This window comes from Mus pahari, chromosome 10, assembly GCF_900095145.1.
Source record: "Mus pahari chromosome 10, PAHARI_EIJ_v1.1, whole genome shotgun sequence".
In the NCBI taxonomy this organism is placed as follows: Eukaryota; Metazoa; Chordata; class Mammalia; order Rodentia; family Muridae; genus Mus; species Mus pahari.
In genome coordinates, this window is record NC_034599.1 from 104183075 (window position 1) to 104194449 (window position 11375).

General features: G+C 45.2%; 1 pseudogene; it reads right to left on the reverse strand.

Annotated features, from left to right (window-relative positions):
• Positions 1-4206: 4206 nt before the first annotated feature.
• Positions 4207-6453, reverse strand: LOC110328444 (annotated as a pseudogene).
• Positions 6454-11375: the final 4922 nt, after the last annotated feature.

The following is an 11375-nucleotide window of genomic DNA, read 5'->3' on the forward strand; positions in this document are numbered from 1 at the left end:
TGTAGACCAGGCTGGCCTCAAACTCAGAAATCCGCCTGCCTCTGCCTCCCGAGTGCTGGGATTAAAGGCGTGCGCCACCACGCCCGGCTCCTCTTTTTTTTTTTTTTTTTTTTAAGTGACATACAACCCAGGCGTTGTGGCACATGTTTTTCCAAGGGCAGAGGCAGGCAGATCTCTATGAGTTTGAGACCAGCCTGGTCTACAAAGTGAATTACAGTACAGCCAGGGCTACACCCAGAGAAACCCTCTCTTGAAAAAAACAAAACAACAAAACAACCAAAAAACCAAAACGACCACAAAACCTAGCGTGCAAGTTGTCCAATAGCTTTCCCCCACCCCCATCCAAGACATACTGCTTTTAAATAGTTTCCTTTAAAGCCAATCATAAGCTACATAAAAATATAATATCGAATATATGTTAAATAGTATATATTAAAGTTCCCTCGAACACTTGGCATGTGGATAGCTGTAATCCTAACACTCAGGAGGCTGAGGCTACAGAGTGAGGCCCTGTCAACAAAAACAAAGGCAGACACAAGGACAACCCTTCAGCCACATCATTTTTGATATTGTTCTTGTCTTCCTGTTTATTTTTGTGACAGCATCTTTTGCTGTGCAGACCTGGCTGCCACAGTGCTCACAGTGTAGCTCAGGTCGACTGTGAACTCCCAGTCTTATGCAAGCCTACCTCAGCCTCCCAGGTCATAGGATTGCAGGCATGTGCTACCAACACCTTCTTCAATGGTTTATTTGAAACCCAAAGGAAAGAAAGAAAAAAAGAAACGGAGAAACCGAGTTCCCTCTGAGGTTGGAAAAAGCGGAAGAGTATAAAATATTGTTATTGATATTTTAACAGCATTTTTTTCAACATAAGGCAATATTGACAGAAACAGCAACCCTGCCACCCTCCTACGTCAGCCCCTGAGGGCTGGGATTGCAGGCGTGCACCACACAGCCGCCTCCAACCTTTCATTTGGGACAACCAAAAAGGAAACAAAATAAAACAAAACAAAACACACACACACAAAAACCCCACAAGTTCCCTCTGAGGTTGGAAAAAGTGAGAGATTATAACGAGAATACTAAGCTATTGATATTTTAACTGCATTTCCAACTCAAGGTAATATTAGCTAAACCCCTGAAGTCAAAAATCTTCACATTACTCCTGTTTACAGATTTCTGTTCATTTTAATTTCATGGACTTTCAAATTTTATGATTTTTCTCTTTTTAAGACAAGGATCACATGTAGTCCAGGCTGGCCTACAACTTTTTATGTAACTAAGGATGATCTTGAATTCCAGACCTTTCTACCTACATCTCCCAACAATGTTCATAGAATTTAAATTAGTATTGTAATTTTTAAAGATAATCATAGAAGACTGACTGTAACCTTTTTCTTTTTCCCAGTAGAATCCTCTGTACCATGAGGTGGTAGAAGGAAGAAATGTGTAAGCTAAAAACCAAACGAACAGGCCAGAGGCCCAAGAAAGCTAGCCTGCTTTGCAGCAGAGGCCCGGGAAGCTGGCACGGGTTCTGGACTGCACACTGCTGCTGATAATGTCTTCCAATGGATGTCTAGCCTCCATCACCATTCAGTCACCGAGACCACCTCTGAGAGCCCCGCCTTGCTCATAACTGAATCAGTTCCTGTTGGTCTTCTGCCCTGGACCTGCGGCATTCTGGACTGGTTCTGTTCTCAGCTGCGGCCAAGTGTAACATGTGAACAATACATCATGTCTTCTGCCATCACAGCTGGAGAAGCAAAAACAGTTTTGTTTTTTTTTTTTTTTGAAACTGTAATGTGTATAAATGTTTCAAACAATGAATGCATGGTTCAAAAAAAAAAAAAAAAACAGGCAGACAGACAGACAGACAGACAGAGAGCCTTCGGTGATGAGGAAGGAAACAATTCAGGGAGACATTTGGATGGCCTAGTTTAGAAATAACTCTCAGTGGATAAAACCTGGACCAAGGGTAGAATGCTTCCAAGATGCCGGTTCTGAACAGGCCTGGGTACTCTGTGCCTCCACGTTGGGCATTTTGCTAGCAATTTCCAGTGAACCTGGTGTAGTCTTCCCACTGTCAATTAATTTTTTTTTCTTTTCTTTTCTCCTCCCTCCCCTCAAAACAGAGTTTTTCTGTGTAGCCCTTGCTGTCCTGGAACTCACTCTGTAAAGCAGGCCCAAATCGACAGAGATCCACCTGCCTCTGCCTCCTGAGTGCCAGTCTTAATGGGTGAGTCTCCATGCCTGGCTTAATTTTTTTCTTTTTTATACTTATTTATTTTGTGTGTAAGTGATCGGGGGCGGTGTGAGTGTGAAAGTCAGAGGACAACTTGTAGGAATCTGTGCTTTCTACCGTGTGTGTCCCAAGGACTGAGTTCAGGCCATCAGCCTTGGCAGCAAGTCCCTATCCCACTGAACTGTCTCCTCAATGCTCATGGGCGAATACAAATCATAGCAGGGCGGTGGGGGCACGCACCTTCAATCTCAGCTCTCGGTAGGCAGAGGCAGGCAGATCTCTGTGAATTCGAGGCTAGCCTGATATACATGACAAGTCCCAAGGCAGCCAAGGCGGTTACACAGAGAAACCTTGTCTCGAAAACAAACAACCCCCAACTTTCTACATTGCGTGGAACTTTTTAAATGACATTTTGTAGACATTTATTTTAGGTTACATGTATGAGTGTATGTGTGTATGTGCACCACATGCATGCAGTTCCCTTGGAGGCCAGCAGAGGGCATCTGATCTGATTGGAGCTGGAGTTAGGGCAGTTGTGAGCCACCCTGTGAATGCTGATAACTGAACCCAGCCCCTCTGCAAGAGCAGGAAATGTTTTTAGGTTCTGAGTGATCTCTCCAGCTAAGGAATTCTCAAAAGTATTTTAAAAACACATTTCCTCTGATATTTATTAAAGCCTGTATTTTAGAGTCCCCAGTTATCTTTGGCTGAGTTACTCTTGACATTCCTGTGTGTCTATAAATGATATCCCAAATAATTCAATCTTCATTTTTCTTACAACGATGTATTCTGTGATGATAAAAAATCTTTTTAAGTTGGAAATGTTATGTTAAGAACAAAGTCCAGGGGCTGAAGAGATGGCTCAGTGGTTAAGAGCATTTGTTGCTCTTTCAGAGGACCCAGGTTCAGTTCCAAACACTCGCATGATGGCTCACAACTATTCACCCCTCCAGTCCCAAGGGATCTGATGCCCTCTTCTGGTCTCCATTGGCTCCAGACACACACAGTGCACAGTTACACACACACACACACACACACACACACACAACATATACACATAAAATTAAACGTTAAAGATCTTTTTTTTTTTTTTTTTTTAAAGGAAGAACAGAGTGCATTCTTTGGCCTTAGTAAAGATGTTTTGGGGCTGGGAGAGTTAGTTAAGCGTTGACCTGGCAAGCATGAGGCCATGGGTTTGACTACAAGAACCTGTGTCAAAAAGAGCTAGTCATGGTGACACGTGGTAGTAACACCAGCACTGGAGAGACAGAGATGTGAGGTGAGTGTCCCGGGCACTCGGGGTCAGGTAGTGTAGCCTATGTGGTCAGCTCCAGGAAGGAAGGACAAGGAATGACACCCAAGATTGTCCTCTGCCCTCCTGATACACGCGTGTACACATGTGTGCATGCATACCACATCTGAACATGCTCACATACAAGATGCTTGAATCTTTTTTCCTTTGTTTTTTAAGTTGGTTATTTTCTTTATTTACACTTCAAATGGTTTTTCCTTTCCTGGTCTCCCCTTCGAAAACCCCCTATCCCATACCCCCTCCCCCTGCCTCTATGAAGGTGTTCCCCCACACACACACACCCACCCACTCCCATTTTCCCACCCAAGCCTTCCCCTACATTGGGACATCAAACACCTTCAGGCCCAAGGGTCGCTCCTCCCACAGATGTTTAACAAGGCCATCCTCTGCCACATATGTGGCCAGTGCCATGGGTCCCTCCATGTGTATTCTTTGGTTGGTGGCCCAGTCCCTGGGAGCTCCAGGAGGTCTGGCCTGTTGACACTGTGGCTCCCTCCATGCGGCTACAAACCCTCTCAGCTCCTTCAGTCCCTTCTCCAACTCCTCCATCAGGACACCCCCTCCTCCCCCCACTCAGTCCAATGGTTGGCAGCGGATGCTTGGATCTTTTACTATGGAAACTTTTTTTTCCTATTTGTTTGTTTGTTTTTGTAGGAACGATCTTTTATTGGGGGAGGGTTTATCAATCCTTCTTGGCCGCCGCCTTCCTCATGGCTGCCAGCATGTTGCTCAGCTCCTCCTGCTCTCTCTTGGCGCGGATGTGTGTGCCCACCCTCTTCTTGATGAACTTGAGTGCGCGCTTGTCCTTGGACACTTTGAGCAATTCCATGGCTCGCCACTTGTAGAGAGCGAACCTGCATACCTCCCAGATCATGTCCCACAAGAACTTGGTGTGCTTGGTGAGGCGCTGGCTGTGTCTTGGCTTGCTGACGTTTTTCCATCAGCTTGTGGCCCTTGTTGAGGCCCAGGGCCTTGGGGTAGCACAGGGCTATGGCTGCTGCTCTCTGATGGTGGAGAATACTATTTTTGTAATTTTACTATCTCATTTTAGCAGGGCTTATGGGATGTCTCCTCTGTTTGGGAATTTTGACTTCTTAATTCTCTCTCACTCTCTCTCTCTCTTTCTCTCTCTTGCTCTCTAGGGTTTCACATGGTACAGGCTAGTCTTGAACTCCTGATCTCCTCCTCTCTCCCCTTCCTAAGTGCTAGGAATATAGTTGTGAGCCACTACTCCTGGCCCAGGATTTTGGTTTCTTCTCTGCCTTTCTGTGCTGTTTCCGCGGTTGTTTTCTGTAGTGTTGGCGCCCGGCTTCCTCTCCCTTTCCTGGTATCCCTTTGTGTCTTTGGCTCACACCGTCTAACTGGCTTCTTTCCACTAGTCTGAGAGCTGTTTGTGCTGCCCTTCACAGTTGTGGTTTCAAGGCTGGGCTTTTTTCTGTTTTCCTAAGTTTCTTTATTGGGATATAATTCACATATCACACAACTCATTCATTTCAAGTGTACATTCCAAGGGCTTTTGTATGCTCCCAGAGTTGAGCAACTATCACCACAGCACATTTTAGAACATTTTCAGCACCCAAGAAAGAAACTCGAGGGCCATTAGTAATCACTCCCAGTTTCTCACCCTCCCCACCCACCCGTCCTTTCCCTGTCACTTTCCTGGCAAGCATTGTCTATTTCTGTCTCTTTGTGTTTGCCTAGTTTGGAATTTCTTTCTCCATACTTTCTGACTATAATTATGTATCTTCTGGCTTCTTCCCTTCTCTGTCTCCTCACTAACCACCTAAGCCTGCGCGACACATTACTCTGTTCTTCTATGAGATAGCTTGTTTAATTACGTAACGAATCAATTGATTGTTCTTTTTTGGAGGTGGTGGTGGTGGGGGAACAGGGTCTTGCTAGGTAGCCCAGGCTGGCCTGGAACTCAATGTCCTCCAGCCTCCACCTCCTGTGTGCTGTATTATAAATATAACAAAGTCTGGTCTTTGTTTTTAGACAGGAACTCTTGTAGCTAGGCTGACCTTGACCGCAATGTAGCAAGAATGATTTTAAACTTCAACCTCCTGAGTGTTGGGATTACAGGCATGAGTTACTACTACTCCTGGTTCTGTGCCATGCTAGGGACCAAACCCAGGGACTCCTGTATCCTGGGCAAGCACTCTACCAGCTGAGCTGCATCTCCAGGCATCCATCCCTTGTTTTTTTTTTTTTTTTTTTTTTTTTTTTTGCTATTTAATTTTTTTTTAATATTTTTTTTTTTTTAAATTAGCACACACCAGCCATGTAGTGCCTTGGATTCCGATACAAATGGTTGTGAGCCACCATGTGGTTGCTGGGATTTGAACTCAGGACCTCTGGAAGAGCAGTCAGTGCTCTTAACCGCTGAGCCATGTCTCCACCCCCACCCCATCCCTTGTTTTCGAGGAAGAGTCTGACTGTGGTTGAGCTGGCTTTGGATCTCACGCTCCCCCAAACTGGCCTCCAACTCATGGAAACCCTCCCATCCCAGTCTCCTACGTGCCGGGTTACAATTGTGAGGCACCACCCCTGACTTGTTTTTCTACTGTCTTTATACAATTATTAAGTAGTTTTGAGACAGGGTCTCATGTAGTCCAAAGTAGCCTTGAACTCCCGACTCTCCCCCCCCCCCCCGTCATGTCTGAGTTCTGGTATCTGCCTTATACTGCTATGGATGCTTTTAGAACTGCCTCCTGCCTGCAACCTTGTAGTTTGATTATAACGTGCCCTGTAGAGGACTTTTTTGGATTGAATACATTGGGGACCTGTAAACATCTTGGATCTAGAGGTTGTCTGGATCCCTGTCAAGACCTTGGGAGTTTTCAGCTATTATTTTATTAAATAAGTATTCTGTTTCTCTCCTCACCCGCTCAACTCCCATGATGTTCATACTTTGCTCAGTTGTTTTACCAATTCATGTGTGTGTGTGTGTGTGTGTGTGTGTGTGTGTGTGTCCACGCACAAGTGCATGCAGAGGCTTCAGGTCAACCTTGGTGTCATTCATTATGGACTGGATTTGTTGAGACGGGCTCTCTTACTGGCTAGGAGTTCACCAATCAGACTAGAGCCACAGGTCGGTGAGTCCTGGGATCTGTCTGTCTCTGCCTCCCCAGTGCTGGGGTCTAGGCCAGCCTGGCCTGTTACTCATTACTGTAGCCCAGGCTTGTAGTCCTTCCTCCGGCCCCTCCCTTCTGAGTGCTGGGACTGCAGGCATGTGCCACCATACTCACTCCCTCTCGGTTATGTCAAAGGGCCTCTCTTCATGTTCAGAAATTCTTTTCTTCTACTCGACCCCGTCTGTGGCTGAAATTCTTTCGTCTGTGAGTTTGTGGTTATTTAATTTGTTGAATTCTTCACTTTCAATATTTCTACTTGGTTCACTTTCATATCTGCCTCTTAGCTCACTCTGATTAAATGAATTATTCCCTTGATCACCCTGAGTTGTCTGTCTGCATTTTCAACACTCTGCTGAATTTCTTGAAGATAAATTATTTTGAATTCCTTCTAAGGTGATTCATAAATCTCCTTTTTTCCTGGGGTTAGTTATTGGGGACTTTGGTGTTCCTTTGGTGACGTGCTCACTTAATGTCCCTACACTGATATTGCACATCTATATGGTGGGACATCTGGATCCTTTGTCTTCTGTATCAACTTCTGTAGGAAAAACACCTTTCCCCTGCTGATGGATCCTGGAGAGCAAACCCCTGGGCAGCACGGCCTTGAGCCTAGACAGGTGTGGAAGAGTCCCCTCTGCTTTCTTCAGCTGTCATCCACATCAGTAATGCTCGCAGGGACCGGAGTTTAGATGGTAGGAGTTTGCAATGGTGCAGCACAGCCTTCAGCGGAGCAGAGATGTACAGCATCTTCACACGTTCAGTGGACGAATTGTGGGTCCACTACCTCGGAGCACAGACTCACCAGGAGGCGAGGTACTAGGCTAGCCTGTGCACCAAGGGTGTACACAGTGTCCCTGCAGTGCCTGTGTTTCCTTGGGAATAGGATGGTCCTCTAGCCCTAGCTCTTGAGTGTCCAGGGTTAGGGCGATGCAATCGTGGACGTGAGGGAGGTATAAGGATGGTAACATCTCACACAGAGAGATCAAGTGCTAGTGGATTTGGAGTAGAACATACTCTACCAGTGGCTCTGATTTCAGGACAACATTGTGATAGCCATAGTGGTCTCATCCCAGTCCTCAGGAGACAGAGGCAAGCAAATATCTGTGAGTTCGAGGCCAGCCTCATCTACATAGAGAGTTCTAGAATAGCCAGAGCTACATAGTGAGGTCGTGTTTCCAAAACAAAATTAAAAAGGAAAGAATTATATTTCTTTCTTTTTTTGTTTTTGTTTTTGTTGTTATTGTTTTTCGAGTCAGGGTTTCTCTGTGTAGCCCTGGCTGTCCTGGAACTCACTTTGTAGACCAGGCTGGCCTTGAACTCAGAAATCTGCCTGCCTCTGCCTCCTGAGTGCTGGGATTAAAGGCGTGTGCCACCACGCCCAGCTAAGAATTATATTTCTTTAAGAAATATTTTTTAGTTAGCATAAAAGAGAATTGGTCTCATTTACTATGATATTTTCATGCATATGTATCTCTGGGCTTTGCTCCTATCAGCATGCTGCCCTCTGCCGCCATCCCTTCTTCCTGCCTCTCGTTGATCCCCTCCTCCATCCCCCATGCCCCATAGTCAGTCTTTGGTTTTCATGTCTTTTGTTTATCTGTTTAAATGAAGATTCAGTCTAAAAGAGAAAACATTATATTTTGTCTTTCTCCCATCCATCACCTTTTTGTTTTTGTTTTGTTTTCTGTTGTTGCTTGGTTTCTGTGGCCTTGACTGCAGAGATCCGTCACCCTCTCCTCCCGAGTGCTGGGACCAAGGGTGTGTGCCACTATGTGTGACATACAGTTCTTCATTCATTGTTCTTTTCTAAAACTATGTATGAGATGAGCCCTAAGCAATTTGCTTTTTTCTCCCTCCCTCCCTCCCTCCCTCCCTCCCTCCCTTCCCTGTGGTGTCAGGATCTTACACATGGTAGGCAAGTGCTTCACCACTGAGCTGAGCTCCCAGCTTTGACTATGTCTTCTCTGTAGTGGGAAGGATTGAGATAATCAAACGAGACTTTGTGGTTGCCATGGATACTCTCCTAAGTACAGATTTTTATTTATTATTATTATTATTATTATTATTATTATCATCATCATCATCATCATCATCATCATCATCATCATGTTTGCTTATACCAGTGGGTGGAGAGCTGTCAAGTTTTTCTTGGTGTCTGTTCCATTGCAAGTTCCATGGCGTTCTCTCCTTGCCTCAGAGAGGTGGCTTCTCCACACTTCTGTGAACCACTCAGCCAGCAGCCGATTGCGATTACTTGTTCCTGGACACTCGGCAGGGTGTGTGTGTGTGTGCGTGCATGAGTGTGTATGCACATGTGCATGTGTGCCTTTGTGTATATGTATGAGTGTATGTGCATGCATGAGTGTGCATGCACATGTGCCTGTGTGTATATGTATGGGTGTGTGTGTGTGTGCGCACAAGTGTGTATATGTATGGGTGTGTGTGTGTGTGTGCACAAGTGTGTATGCTTTATTTCTAAGGGTCACCTCCTTAGGCAGGTGCATGTTTGGGGTAGATAATGATGGGTGGGGTCTCTCCTAGCATAGGTTATCTCATTGTCTTCACCCAAGTACCACAAGGCCCCCACTGTTAGATTTTTTTAATCCTCCTTCCTCTTAGCATATGGCTTTCTTTTGAGGGTGGGGCTGGGGTGAGAAGAGAGTAGCAGGCTCTGAGCCTGGCTTCATTCCTCTTGTACAGCATTTCACTCTTGCTCGCCTTCTTTAAACCACATTCTAAGCAAGGCTTTCTTTGGTCCTTTGCCCTGCCTCTAATCTTTCTCATAAACACTTGATGGAAATTTATGAAGAAAGGCCCATGAAAAGGTGCAAATTTACTTTGGATCTGCAGTTCCTAGAAGTTCTAAAGTCTTACAGTAGGCCACACTCTGTCTTTTATATATTAAAGACAATTTATTGGGCCTGAGACAGAGGATATATATACTCAGTGGTAGAGAGCACTTGCCTAGCACACATGACGTACTAGGTTCAAACCCAGGCATGTATGCATGGGTGTGTGTGTGTGTGTGTGTGTGTACAGAAGTATGTGTGGAGCTCAGGAAAGCTCTGGATTGGGTGTCTCCTTCTAGTGTGGGTTCTGGGGTTTCAATTCAGGTGGTCAGCGTTGCATGGCAAGTCCCTCCTCCAGCCTGAGTGACTTGACTGACCTGCAATCTCTGATCTTATCCTCTTGGATAAAAAGGTTCTATGATTTCTAACCTTATGATTAAAAGGTTCTGAAGTATTTTCATGTTTCTTATAATCGCACCATTGATGTAATTGCAATAAATGTCATGTTTAATCTTTGAGGTTGCTTCAGTTTCAACACAAATGAACAGCTTCACGAGGTTCTTACATGAGAGTTAAGGCACTGATTTGGGGAAAGCAAGGATAATTTAAATGGGGTCACATTGGGGAACTTTGTAATCTCCTGACCTCTTAGCGGCCTCGGACCTCTCTTGATAATAGAAGCAGTCAGCCTCACCGGTCTTGCCTTGTCTAGCTTGGAGATGTCAGAGCTTTACTTGAAGAAGTTGTATTATAAAGACTTGACACTTTGGGTCCTGTACCACTTCAGTCAGCCTTCCCTGCGTCTGGATCTAACAGGCAGAATCACATCCCAGCATGTTCTAGAACAGGTTCAAAGTATGGGGCAGGAGAAGAAACAAAACAAAACAAAAACAAACGTCCTTACAAAGAGAATTCACATGGGATTTGAGTACTATTGGTAGCTATGACTTAAGCCCAGATAGGAAATGTGCCTACCAGAAGCTCAGTTTGTTGGTTCAGATAGGTGTGAGGGAACACTTTCAGCTTCCACTAAATGTTAGGAGTTCCTTGCTGGGCCGGGCTTGTAGCTCAGTTGGTAAGAGGACTTCCCTAGCATGCGCAGAGCCCTGCATGGTTTGGTTTTGTTTTCCCCCGAGACAGGGTTTCTCTGTGTAGCCCTGGCTGTCCTAGAACTCTCTCCATAGACCAGGTTGGCCTTGAACTCACAGCAATCCTCTTGCCTCTGCCTTCTAAGTGCTGAGATTAAAAGGATGTGCAACCACCACCTAGGTTTTTTTTTTTTTTTTTTTTTTTTTTTAAGATTTACTTATATCTAAGTACACTGTAGCTTTCTTCAGACACACCAGAAGAGGGCATCAGATCTCATTACCGGTGGTTGGGAGCCACCATATGGTTGCTGGGATTGGAACGCAGGATCTTCAGAAGGGCAGTCAGTGCTCTTAACCACTGAGTCATCTCTCCAGCCTGTTTTTTGTGTTTTTAAAAAATATCCCTGCATAAGCTTGGTGAGGTGGTATCTGCCTGTAGTTCCAGTGCTTGGGAGGTGCACGGAGGAGGGTTTGAAGTTCTAGGTTCTTTTTGGCTGCACAGAGTCGAGAGGCTTCTCTGCATACGTGAGAGACCCTGTCTCAAAAAGAAAGTTTAAAAGCAGAGGGTTTCTGGTGGGTGGGTGGGGGTGCAACTATTGGAATGCATGGCCTGCTTTCCCACCCGTCTTGTGACCGAAAGAGCACCCTAAAGAATGTGCCCCTCCCCCAAGTGTCTCAGTTAGGGTTTCCACTCCTATACAGGAAAACATTTAACTGGGGCTGGCTTACAGTTTTGAAGGTTTAGTTCATTTTCTTTCTTTCTCTCTCTCTCTCTTTCTCTCTCTCTCTCTTTCTTTCTTTCTTTCTTTC